General features: G+C 42.6%; 1 long non-coding RNA gene across 1 annotated transcript; it reads right to left on the bottom strand.

Annotated features, from left to right (window-relative positions):
• Window positions 1-10560: 10560 nt before the first annotated feature.
• LOC111258488 lies at window positions 10561-12935 on the bottom strand. Its single transcript, XR_002679008.1, has 6 exons — window positions 12799-12935; window positions 11753-11958; window positions 11489-11662; window positions 11226-11409; window positions 11046-11146; window positions 10561-10745 (listed from the first exon to the last, which is right to left on the bottom strand). It is a non-coding gene; the product is annotated as an uncharacterized LOC111258488 (long non-coding RNA).
• Between the last annotated feature and the right edge of the window lie 1033 nt (window positions 12936-13968).

The raw sequence follows: 13968 nt of genomic DNA, 5'->3' as shown, positions 1-13968 counted from the left end.
CTTTCAACTCGAAAATGGACGATTAGTTGCCTTATCTGATCGGGCAACAATTTTTAGGATTAAACTTTGCATATGAACCTGTAGATTTTTTTATTTTATAAATTTCAAACTGAAGAAAAATTTGCTCAAAAGAGATACAATCTCTTTGAATTTCTGACCCAAATTAAAACTCAGCAACCAGCAAAGGTTTCAATTCATTGCGGTAGCAGAGTCCCTGTGCTTCAGAGACAACAAAAACAGTGGGACAAGTTTTTTGCTGCCGGGAGGTTAAATTTTTGGCCGGCGAGAGACCAGGGGCCGGCACGAGGGAGGCTCTGCATCACCTTTTTCACCTTCTCATGCTTCCCTTCCGTCGCCTTTGGCCTGCTGCAATTCAATGGACGACGAGCTAGCAGCAGAGCTGCAAAGAGTTTATTTCCATCTTGCAGCTAGTTCATGAATTCGACGGCTACCAAGGATCATAGATTCGTAGGCCACTGTTGCCTTCCGGTGCTAGATGAACTGGTAGAGCTCAATTATTCATAGATTGCATGCATAGATTCCTTTGGTATGTTGTGGGACTAAAAATCATCCTCCAACAGGTTGACCAAGACTGAAGCTGGGGTTCATATATGATATATCTCTTGTATTAAAGGGAAAAAAGCACTTTTATCCATGATGTTAAGGATCCATGTAAAGAATAATACCTACTAGTTATGACATCGCGTACTTAATTAATTATACATAGAGAAGTAACTAGGGTTCTACTATTCTTCAATTCGACAATGAGGTTGTGGTTGTCCAAACGGACAGAGAAAGCTTAGCTGAGGTACATTGGGTATGCAGTGGATCAACGGTTGGATGTAAAGAAATCAACTGTTGAGATAAATCATGTGGTTATATATACATGTGGTTATGCATTTTCGCTTAGCTGAGAGTGGTATGGTGGTGAAACAAAAAGGGCTAAGGAAAAAAGGGTGTGTATGTATTTAAATTTTAAATCCCTGCTAGTTCATCTTTACTACATGAAAATTTTGAGTTTGAGTGGGTGAATATATAAGGAGAGCACTACAAAGTTAGGATTAAGCTCCCATGACCCTTAAATGATATAAGAATGTTTACGTAGAAACTGTTGAGCAATGCCAACGGACAAGATTGATACTGTATTATGTTGTCGTTCCACCGCCACATCATTTTTTGCATCCCGCACTCGATCTGTACACCAGACCCTAAATCCACATCGTTGAGTGATAGTAGCATTGTCGGAGATAAGAATCGTATCGAACATAGAAACTTTCGAAAGTAACCCACTTGATCAAAATGGAATTGGTTTTTACGATAAATGTCTAAAAATCAAACTTATTAAATATGGTACGACAGATATTACATTTTACAGGCAAACGTTTAGTTCCAATCAACGATTTATGAGGTCATCAGGGACAAATACCAACCGCATTCAATCTACAGGCTCGCGGCCACGCCATCACCAGGAGCCCTGGACAGTTCCATATGTTGGCATTGCACTCGAAGTTTGAAAGCGAGAGGCGTTGGTATTTGACAAGGAAACGGAGGTCTGCCAGCGCCGATGCAAAAGGGACTCGTCACTCGCCAAAGCCGGCGATGCCGCTCCCCCATTGTTACCTAGCCTGCGCCCTGCGGTGCCCGGGCTCGTTTGCGTTGCGTGCTGGACTCTTTGGACACACGCATGGACGCATGCGCTGGCTGGCCGCTTGCTGGTGTATGGTGGTGTGCCGTGGCATGCGTATGCATCGCATGGTCGCGAGATGCGTGGGATGTGTGGCCGCGTGGTCCAGTTCCAACGGCGCCGCGGTGCGCGTGCCGGCCAGGCTTTTGCCGCGTCCCCGGCCGACACCGCCCCGGCGCGCGCAGCGCACGCCGAGCCCCGCCACGCCCCGGCCGGCCGCCGGCCACGCCCCGGCCCCATGCCGCACCATGCGTACGTCTCCTCACGAGCTTTTTTTTTTTTTTTTACCGAGCTCGCCATGCCGGCAGTGTGACCTGTGACGACTGGCGCGACGCGACAGCGTGGTGAATATACCAGCTGGCCGGCCTGGCCCTGGGGGAATGTCTCTGCTGCAACTGCAAGCCTGCGACGCTGGTCGATCGCTGGGAGGGGCGGGCCCACTGTTCAGTGGCGGTTGGCAGCGTCCTTAATCCTGTGGCTCGTCCGTATACGTGCAGTGAGGAGATGTAAATTCGCGCGTCCGTCCATCTATGCATGCAGGTGTGTGCAGTGCAGGCAAGAAGAAGCCAGCTAGGTCCCCCCACTGAGAGGCAGGGGAATATTCAGAGACTTGGCACATCATGGGCCCTTTTTTCTTCGGTCCGAATTCTCTCGCGTTTGGTTTTTACCGAATGTTCATTTTCTTCGATCGTGTCGTTAGAGTGACATGGGGAAAACTACTAGTGTGATCAACTCAGTTCCAGGTTAATGAAAGACAGTAGTTTACATTTTACAATAAGGAGAGAGCGAGCTATAGTCAGCTAGCCACGCATGGCAGACAGTGAAAAGGAGAAGAACACTAAAGCTACCCTTTTTTTTGTTTCTCTCTCTGCGTCTCTTTTCATTTGCAGAAACCGTTGTGAGTTGGTGACATATGGTCTTTAGATCCAAAAATCCTCAAAGAAAAGGGTTCCTGGTCGGTCTGTCGTACATGTTGCTTAGAAGCTACACTTGTTTCTATACCACCCACAGAAAAAGAAGCATCAGTCCAAGGGTATATACACCTGCTGCATTGCATACACAAAGAAACAATTCTTTTGTCACTACATGGAGAGCATAATTAAACCAATTCACAATCCGAATCCAATGTGACTGAAACGATACATAAAAATTAAGGTGCGTGCAAAAGGTGTGTTATCACTTTAAACTCGTATTATGCGAGACAGCTAACCAAAGTGCGCCATTTGGACCGACAGAGAATTCCAAGAACAAATAAACAACGAAAGGAGCCTTTTAGTGCTATCTATCAGAGAGACTTGTTAATTGGTGGGGTGTGATATGTTAGTTTTATGAGCACATTGCGCTTGGAAGCACTTAGCCCTGGTGTTAGGGGGCAAAGCATGAGCCAAGGGAGAAAAGCTTGCATCTTTTCCTTGGGCTTTGGTGATGTGCCTTGCATCCAAAGGGATGCCAATTCCACTAAGCCCCACGAATGCAGGCTTTAGCTAATGATCGCATATTGTGCCCGTGGAAAAGAGGACGAAAAGTTTTCGGCGGCAAATTCGTGCGGACAAATGAGGATAGGTGTTAAGGAAACACCAATTAATCCAAGATGAGGTGTTCATACGGCTCCTTTTTCATTATTTGTCTTTATGGAACAAGCTTGACTTCTTATTTTTCGTCAATCTGAAACTGCTACTTCTCAATCAGTTGTCGCTATCGAAGATTGCTTAAATTATTAACATTGGGGCTAACCTTTCATTTTTAATTTATTTCTGAATCCTTCATCAGATATAATTCAGATGTATGATATTCTTTATAAATAAATAAATTGTTCCGTGCTGATATATACAGCAAAGTTCATCCAGTAAAAGAGAATCAATCCATATGGATATATAGTTGAGGTACCTACGAATGTCAATGCAACTTATATATTTTTAAATTAAAGGTTTTTAAGAACATTCTCCATCAATTGATTTACTACTAAGATTGATGCCATGATGATAGCACCGTTATTAATTCCTCACAGCAATAATCAGCAGCTTATTATTCACAGTATGATTGTGGATGACCACGCATCAGTTGCCTGCCACATATATACATTGCTTCTGATCCTTAAATGTATACTTGTTGTGCCTATTTACTTCTTGATTAGTTTGATTTAGTTGAGCTTGGGACAAGGTCTCTATATACTTCACAACTAGCTAACTGAACTACCAAATCGTAGTATGCATCGGATGAACATAACTACTAGAAAAACTAAACTCAGGGTGATTTAATTAGTTTGAAATTGTGAACTCCATCATCAAATGAATTGCTATCGTGTTGATCACAAAAAAGCAGACAAATGAGTTTCAAGTTTCAACAAGTATATGTGCCGAATTGGCGAATTCAATACTTGTCATTCGCTTCGTTGGTCTTATTTGTACACAATTCTAAACCAGAAGTGAGATACGAAATCGAACTATTGAAGGCTAAACACTGCCATGTTTTCAATCAGAGTTCTTCACAAATAAACAAAGACTTTGCAACACATCATTCCTTCAACTTTCGACATCCTCAAAAGTTGTTTGCGCTGATCAGGAGCTCCTCCAAATGTTGGCAAACATTTTTCTACTACCGATCGTCAGTTGTTGCATCGCTATCACCCAGACACAACACAAGGAGAAGATCTCCATGAACAGAAACACAAGCGGTACATCATATCAACGCCGTAATAATTGAAGGGAAAGCGCATCGTTGCATTCATGCCCTTGTCCTGTTGCTTCAGAACGGCAGGGCAGGGCGATGGGCACGAAAGCTGACTACTGCAGGGCTAGCTCGAGATCTTGCACTGGATTAGCAACTGGGAAGGAATGAATGCTTGCAGGCAGTATGTGGGTGCAATTGAGTGCTTGTGCCGGGTCATGAAATGGCAATGCTCGTTTGATCAGCTAGCTGCTAGCAGTGGTGGCCGATCTGACAGTCTCAGTTGCAACTCGCAAGCTTGCATTCTCAGTTGGCCTGCAGCTGAGAGCTCTGCTACTTTCGTTGGCTCTCATTGCTGAGGCATTATTTAAATCATGGAGCACTACAATTAGCAGTTAATCAAGCTGATGCACCGAAGCTAATTTGATGGTCCTTACTCCTGAGTGTCCAAAAAGTTTGGATTTGAGTAACTCATGACCCTGACATGCATGTACATACACTTTCAGTAGAATTCAGTTCAATTGCATGCTTATCCACTTATTGCTAGTCAAAAGGCGATCAAACGTATAGCCTATAATGGAGTAGTTAAGATTTTAGGTGTAGAACATTAGTGTCGTATGAGGTAGCCAATCACTGTCTGCCTACATGATCAAGGAAAAGCATGCGGTGGTCTGGTGGTCAAATGTCAATACTTACTACTATAATATGTATATATATACAGATGACTAAATGCCAGATAGTGTTTGAATATCATTTGTGAGAAAAGCACTACTTGAGGTTGAGAGAGATGTTTGTGGGAAAGGACATATTGATCAGAAATTTAAAAATTGAAGTATATATAGGGTTGCTCGATTATTTCTTGAAGAAAGAAAAGTAACATGGTTTTCGCAACAAATGACGTGTACAAAAGAAAAATTAAAATGCCAATTCAGCCCAGAATCATGCATATGGAGTATGTTGTTTCAACTCATGTGGGTATACATAAGGATTTCTATGATTGTTCGTGGATATCTTCGTAGTTATTACTCAATCGAGTTTAAGATAACGACCCTAGGTGCGTAGGAGTCCACGGTTAGAACTATGATCTCTCGTTATCGATCGGTTGCTTTTTGGTGGCCAGCTTTTGTTAGAGGCAGCAGGGGCTAGCTAACAAAAAGGAGAGGGCGCACACAGCAAGCTGATGGAGTAGTGGCCTCAAAGTAAGAGAAGCAAAAGGCACTCCTGCCCCTTTGCATGCATCCTTACAAACATAGCCTTTCAAATCCACCGCAAAAGAGATTTGTCAAGATCGTGTAGCCAAATGGCCACACATTTCAGTGTGCTCAGGCTCAGTCAGTGCTCTTTCTTTCACACACACATACACACGAGAGAGAGCACCAACCTTAACCCCTATGAACCCTAGCATGAACGAGCTGGACCCTCTCACAGGTCCTTTTGCCCTAAAAAAACAGCTTTCTTGGCATGAGGAGGCACCAACCATCACTTCCCAATAAAAACCCTTTTGTTCCTTTCTTTTCTCTCTTGCATGGGTGACAAGTGTGAGTGTTGGCCTGCTGGGGCTGTGGCCACCCTCCCCCTATCTCACTCATCTCCCTTGGCTCCCAAGCTTGTCACTGGCTTTATGCACTCAAAAGCAGGGGAGAGACGATCAAAAGCACACCACTTTTTAGGGGGTGTTTGGCAGGGAGGGGCTAAATTTTAGCCCCTGTCACATCGGATGTTTGGACACTAATTAGGAGTATTAAACATAGTCTAATTACAAAACTAATTGCACAACCCCTAGGCTAAATCGCGAGACGAATCTATTAAGCCTAATTAGTCCATGATTTGACAATGTGGTGCTACAGTAACCATTAGCTAATGATGGATTAATTAGGCTTAATAGATTCGTCTCGCGATTTAGCCTATGGGTTCTGCTATTGGTTTTTTAATTAGCTCATATTTAGTCCTCCTAATTAGCATCTGAACGTGTGATGTGACAGGGCTAAAGTTTAGCCCCTGACATCCAAACGCCCCCTTAGTATTTCTAAGGTTTGACAAGCACACCATGGCATGGCATGCACCCATGGCTTTTTTGTGCTTTTTATATATACCACTCCTACCCTAATTAAACTTGGTTTTCTTCTCCTTTTCAAAGGTGCATCTCGGGAAAACCAATCATACGTGCTGGCCTGGCCTTGGATGTACAAGACATACTCGTATGTCATGTCACCTTTACGCACGCAATGGTGTGCATGCAACAAGGGAACAAAAGCCAGCCACAACAACACCGGAGAATATGTTGCGTGTCTCATAATTAAAGGGCGATAAGACTTGCGGATCCATGCCCTACGTAGGCACATGACATAGCTCTCTCACTACTCGCTGCATGCTACTAATTGCAGTACATGCAATGCAATGTGTTTTTTAAACAGAAAAAAGAAGTGCATCATGCATGTTTGGAATCAAGAAATAGAAAAGTAATGTATAAATTCCTTTATTATATATGTAATATAAGTAGTTGCATGCAGTGTCAAGAACATCATGATGGTCATGTAGAGGCGCTGTTAAGTTTGGCATGGCGTTTGTGATGTAGCCATGTAGGCCAGCGCAAGACGAGCTACGACTGTGCAAGAACGTGGCGAGCACCGGAGAAAAATAAAGCATATTGTGCAGCAGCAGGGTAGGGCCTGGTTCTTTTACCTCGTGCAGGGGCTGCACTGCGACGAGAGAGAGAAAAGAACAAGGATGGCAACCACTGGGAGCACCAAGTACCAACCGAGCAACACGCCGCGTAACAGCACAATTAGTGGCGCATGATGGATGGATCTGCCGGAGAGGGACTGAGAGAGAGAGAGAGAGAGGGGCAGGGGGAGCTTGACAAGATAGCGAGAGGTCAATGCTGGATCCCCAGCAGCTAGCTAGCTAGGGTTTGTGCATGCTGGATCGAGTTTGTGTATGCGCACCGGCCACCGCCATATGAGCCGCCAATGCAGAAGAGAGTGTTGTGCTAGGCCGGGTGTGCGTGCCCTACCCTACCTATTGTCGCCGGCCCGGCCCTGGGATGCCATGATGAGGGCGCTCGTGTCTCTTTTCCCATGCCTTCTCGCCCTTGTCCCTCAAAAGAAAATACGGGAGAGAGAGCGAGAGAGGTGGCATGGGGGCCCTAGTAGCCTGCCGATGTAGTGCAAGCAAAGCATGCCGCTGCCCAGTGTATGTGGGCGTCCGGTCCATGCTTACATGCATGTCACCGCCTCTATCCACACAATGTTTTTTTCCGTGATGACACGGTGATCTTTGCGAGCTCTCGCGTAGCATATCTCTACAGCTAAAAACACCAAAACCGAGATTAAAATGTCATACATTGCGGGTCCTCCGCCTAATCGTCCCGCCCTCCAGCGTTTCTGCGCCCTCCGTGACTGTGAGAAGCGGCGAGAGAAGCCTGAGCACCCTACGGTAGAAGGAGGGCACCGCTCGCGCCCAAGAATGCCCTCCTCGTGACCTTCTGCGTTTTTGGACCCTTGGATCGTTCTGTGTCTATCCTCACTTCTTTCCCTGCCGCCGCCTCCCCTCGCCTCTTTCCCCGTCGTCGTCCTTGCCACCCTGTGTGATGCCACCGTCCATGCTTGCCACCATTCTCAGGATCCCTGAGGCAACCGCCGCCACCAGCCCCTGTCCCGCCTTGTCCGGAGTAGATCTCCTTCCGAGTGCCATGTTGCTGTGACGCCCGGCCCAATTTGGTTGTGGCACAGTAGTGGTCCATGAGCGCAGGTGCACAAGTTAAGTACCACCTTGCTAGTTGAGCAAGGGTGAAGCCAACTTATAAGCCTTTGTCCACCAGCCATAGCACCTTTGGGTTAACCTTTTTATACGAAGCGAGGATGAAAGTATAAGCAAGGTGCTAGTGTACGCATGCCCGCCCCTCGGAAGGGCTGGGCGGTGTAGCTATGGAGGACGGGGTGTTACTGTTTGTGCGGGGGCATGCAGAGGTGCGGTGGTGGCACCTTTCCTCAGGTCAGCCGGAGGGTGCAGCCTGCGGCAGGTTGCCTGCCCATTCTCCTATGAGTGCCCATCTGCTACCTGCCCACATGATTATTTGATATCATATTTGTGATTTTTTTAGTACCAGGTGTCTTGCGATTGTTGTCATACACGGAGATCTCAACCTGATATTATAGAACAACCAAAAAGTAAACTCAGGTGTTGTTAGATAACTATAATGTTGCATAAGCAAACATAAGAACATGTAAACTGTACACGTTTGAGTAAGGTAAATGACAACAATATTGAATATTCCAGATATACTTCTGGACGTTCGTGTATGTTTGAATTATATACTTCTGGACGTTCGTGTATGTTTGAATTATAGGAACACAAATTCTAAATGGAAAGTCCAATACTTAACGGTCCTTCATGCCTGTTTCTGACTATCCTGCAATTCTGTTTACTCCCAAGCAGATTTATGTAATCTAACAAAGAATGAAAGATAAAACCATTTTATTTGAATAAGGACATATGAATAACCTATTGAGAATTTCAGCAGATGGACCATGCACATTGCAAACAGGTATATGCTGATATGCAGTGATGTCTGGAAAAAGAGACTAATCTTGCCATGAATTAACCTCAATTGTGGAGGTGCAGATGACACTAATAATGGTGGTACAGAAATAAATGATGATCCTTTTGATACAATATCGGCTTACCTGTTGATCCTGGCAACCACATTCTCTGAAGAGGCCATTACCAGTGGAATGCCCTTGAATGAAGAGGAAAAAAAGGCATCAAATTTAGCATCCTTGCAACATAAAATTATTTTGTAACAAATGGTTCCTTGCATGTTGTGCAAGTGGTCATAATGGTATTTCTTTTATGAATGAACTTTACTATTCCCTGTACTGTACACTTGTACAGAAGCAGTTCTTTCAACTAAAGAAGTAGATACTTGAGGCCTCAAAAAGAATTATTACAAAGGTAACAACATCTGCAATGCATCTTTTTTAATTTGCAATGGTGGGTACAATATGAGTAATACCACCTCTATCCCAGAATATAGCTAAGTTAAGCGTTCAAAATTTATCCTAAATATAACTACGTTTAGAGTTACAACTCCACAGTTTACATATGAAGGGACCAAAATACCCTTGAACCATATCTCCCCACGCACAGAACGAATTGATGGCTCTCTGCCCCTCTCCGCATGCGTTGTCCCAGGCCAAGGCCACGGTAATTAGCGTTAATACGTTGATTGGCGTTAATTTGGTATGGGCTGGCGGCAAGATTTTCCATGCTGAAACAATTTTTGCATGTCGCAATTGTTTGCATGGTGTTAAATAAATCAGATTCCCAAGCGCTGCATTTTAGCCTCAATCAAATTAGACGCCAAAGAAACTCCGGTGTGCATGGCTCATCCATATCTGACGCCATTTATGCACCCACCAAATTAGCACGTCATTATCATGTAACAAAGCTGTGGAAGTTAACTAAGGGCAATTGAGTCTTTTCATCAGACTTCTTAGTCTGTCTGAAAATGTCTTAAAGTAGCTATATTATGGAACGGAGGGAGTATAAGAATAAGATTCATCTGCCTACACAATTGGGCCACTCAATAGCATGAATAAAAAATCGAAGCAATTTACCTTTCAACAGGTCATATTAGGATATAGGTATGTCATGATTAAACATGCCTTACAATTTATAATAGTGTGATCTTGCTGTTGCAGACAGCACTTCTGTGTACACATAGATTGTTCTATTTACAATTTGACAGTTTGAACTCTACCACTATTAGAGAAAACACCTTTACTATTAGTTGGGAACCCCCTTTAGTACTAGTTATCCAACTGGTACTGGCAATTCGGTACTAGAAGGGGTCCTTTGGTACCGGTTGAAATAACTCCTACTAAAGGTACCCTTTAGTATCGGTTTTGGAGACCAACCGGTACTAAAGGGCCTGCCACGCCGTGCGCGGGGGCGGCCTAATGAGACCGCTCCCCAACCGGTACTAATTTTTTTTCTTTTCTTTTCTTGTTTTCTGTTTCTTTATTCTATATTCGTATTTCGTATTTGTTTCCTTTACGTATACTAGTTCTAATATGCTAATATATATAATATATATATATATATATATAAAGTTCCATTATCTTTAATATTACATTTGAGATACTATTTTATATATATATAGACATATTGTGCATACACATATATGAATAATATTACATTGCCTCAACTTTCCAAGTTCAACATTTCGTATCTACTATTCTAAGCCGGAAACCTGACGGTGATGTAGATTTGATCCATCATTATAAAACTCCCCCACTGGATTTATGACCTCATCCAGAAGAAATTCTCAAAGTTGTTCTTGTATTGCTCTGAAAACATCCGTGTCGCGGACTCTTTTCTTCATGTACATCATCTGTGTCATTGGCAAAGGTTATTATATATATATTAGATCAATGGGTTTGCACAATTGAAACTTACTTGAAATATAAGCAAATAAATTGAAATACTTAATCTAATTTTTCTAAGTATATACACATGAATTGATTTTTGAAATTTAAGCAAATAAATTGAAATACTCAATCTAATTTTTCTAAGTATATACACATGAATTGAGTTTTGAAGCATATACATATGAATTGATTTTTGAAGTATATACACATGAATTGATTTTCTAAGTAGAACTAATTTATTGTTAAGAATTTTGTATACGTACGGTTAAGTCGTGGTCGGTCGTATGCAGCGGACCTACAAAGTCGTGGACGAACTCACATACAAGTATCTGCATAAATTAGTACCCGGCTCCTGTCTCCAACACTATATATATGGAAAAAAAGTTATGAAATATTTGTTGTGTTAAAGGAAGTGTCACGAGATGTGAAAATTCAACACATACCAGGAAATCAGTCTTCCAATGAAGTTCCTCCTTGAATTCACCCACGTGATTTCGACGGAATCAAGCTCATGCTTTGTTCATAGCATCTATGATGTCATTGTATTCTTTTTTGGATTTCCTCAAAGAGTCGAAGACATATGCCAAGCTCATATCAGGCACAACAACAATGAGGATCCAATGGAAGCTGTACACGCAAATTAAACCTAGTTAGTCTTATGTTTAATTGCTAGTTCGAAAAAGAAAGAGATGGGAGACACGCTCACTTGAAGTTGTATGGTAATAGTATGTACTTCTTGTAATGTTGCTTGTCGATGAAATTATATATATTCTTCAATGTCCGATTTGGTTTATCTCTTAGAGTTGCCTTGTTTACAACATCGGGATCCATGAAGCCTACGTGATAGTATCCTTTCCTCCGACAAATTTGAATCTCCATCCTGCATGATCCAGAATTGAATAGGAGTTAAGTCATCGCACAATGACTAGAGCGGGGATTTTGAAGTTAGAGGAATATATTAAAGACTTACAGAACCCAGCAACTGATGAGTGTCTTGTCAAGTGCGTCTTGATTGAATAGGAAATACAGTTCCTCCAGCATCACATTTATGATGGCTTCCCCATGGAAAAAATGCTGATCACCAATCCGAACTTCCATCATGGCAAAACCGTTGGCTGAAGCCTTCATGTACCATTCGTGCAACTTGTACATCTTTGTTGCAAGACGGTCCACCAACTGCGGCCACACAAGCGGTTTCTCATACTCATATTTCCATTTAGCAGCCCCAAGGTGCTTTGAATGAGTGAAATCCCTAAGAAATGGTCACAAATCCGGCAGCAACTCCCCCTATTTTGCCATGGATAGGGTGAAGCTCGAGCTGGAGGAAATGGCTCAAGCTGGAGGAAGAAGGAGGGATATTTATAGGAGGAATTTAGTACCGGTTGGGGGCACCAACTGATACTAAAGGGGGTTGCCACATTTGTACCGGGTTGGGAGCACCAACCAGTACTAATGTGCACCCTTTAGTACTGGTTGGTACCTCCAACCGGTACTAAAGAGCCTCATGGGCGCCCCCTCAGGGACTATCCGACCGGGCTCAAATTGAACCGGTATTGAGGCTGTGGATGAGAGGTCATTTTTCTAGTAGTGTACATAGATAAACCAAAGTGGTGCCATTTCTATCTATTGTTTTAAAGAGAACATATGAATGAATTATTTTAATGTAACACTCTTTGTGAAAATAAGCACACATATAGTGGTTAATTGGTAATGGAACTGTACTCCTATCTCTGCAGAATTCCCATTTGCAGGTTTTTTCACTCATATTACCTGCTGCATCAGAGATAATAATTAAATGTGATATTGTACTGGCTTAATGTGGTTTTACATGAAGCTTATTCAATTTACAGGAAGTCTTATGGTGGAAGAATTATTATTGCAAAGCTTATCGTAGAACCTATGAATTTTCTGCACACATGAATTATGGACAATGTTAATATATTGCTTCTGAAACTTCATCTAACTACATGGAGATTTAATTTTGTTGCTTGTGCATGTGCACAGAGATATCATTACCTGATTGATAACTGTCAGTAGTGTTGTCCATTTCACGGCAAAGCTGCTCTGCTGCCTATTTTTGGTGGCGTTCCCTCAACACATTAACTCTGGTCCAAAGAGACGGAGACAATCTGCTTATTGCTACCTCATTTCCTATAAACAGAGCAGTCACAACTCTCATGAGTCTTGTGTTTTTGATGTAGACATTACTCTCACCAAGTCCCCAGTGAAGCAAAAGAGAATTGTTGCCTTAGTAGATAATGTAAAACAAATAGGCTAAATTTCTAAGGGGATAGTAAAATCAGGAAGACAATTGATATATATTTCTTCATCATAAGTAATATAAAGTTTGGCATTTAGACTGAATTGAACATCAATTAAAATACCAAACATATTATTTTGATTTCGAAGCAATCTATAAAAGCTGTGTCTTTCAATGGCAATGTACATAAATAAGCTCTTGCTTGACCATAGAACAACGATAAGTTAGATTTAGATGAAATTTGATCAGGCCTTATGATTATTGTAAATCTGAAAATACAATTTGTAACTAAGAGAAGATGGGAACTCAGATAATTAGCTTTTTTTAGCATTGGAGCAACATATGTTTTATATTAAATAAAAAATATTGAGCAGTGGAGATGTGCATATATTCGGTAATAGCGGATGCTAAAATCAGAGAAAAGAACATGCCATACTTCACCATTTGTTCTGTTTTCTTTTTAGTTCAAATTGAATAGTCATAGAAAGCATAAATGTGTTTATTTCCAGATTGAAGGCAATGATTAAGTGCTACACTTATGAAGCATAAAAGGTGTGAAAAATGAGTAACTCAATGAATTAAATTTCACACGTAGTTTTCAAAAAAAAAATAGAACATGTATACAAGAGAAATGATAGAAACACCCCATCAAACCTTATCCGTCCCTATCCCCATGTGCGTGCCTTCCTCGTCGCCGTCGTCTACCCGCCGAGATCCACCTCGCCCGCTGCCGCGCTAGAGTCGAGCGTTGTCATGGGGCTCTAGGAGGAGAGGGTCGTCGATTGCGGCGTGGAGCAAGATGAGGACTGGACGACACCTGGGGGACAAAGGGAGAGAGGCGGAGGTGGGCTGGCCGATTGACTGGCGGCGAGCTCAAGGGCATAGAGGTGCCTGGATCTTGAGATAGGGAGGCTGACGGAGAGTGT

This window comes from Setaria italica, chromosome IX (genome assembly GCF_000263155.2).
Source record: "Setaria italica strain Yugu1 chromosome IX, Setaria_italica_v2.0, whole genome shotgun sequence".
NCBI lineage: Eukaryota > Viridiplantae > Streptophyta > Magnoliopsida > Poales > Poaceae > Setaria > Setaria italica.
The sequence above is the reverse complement of the archived record's forward strand: the minus strand, read 5'-3'. Positions and strand labels throughout refer to the sequence as shown.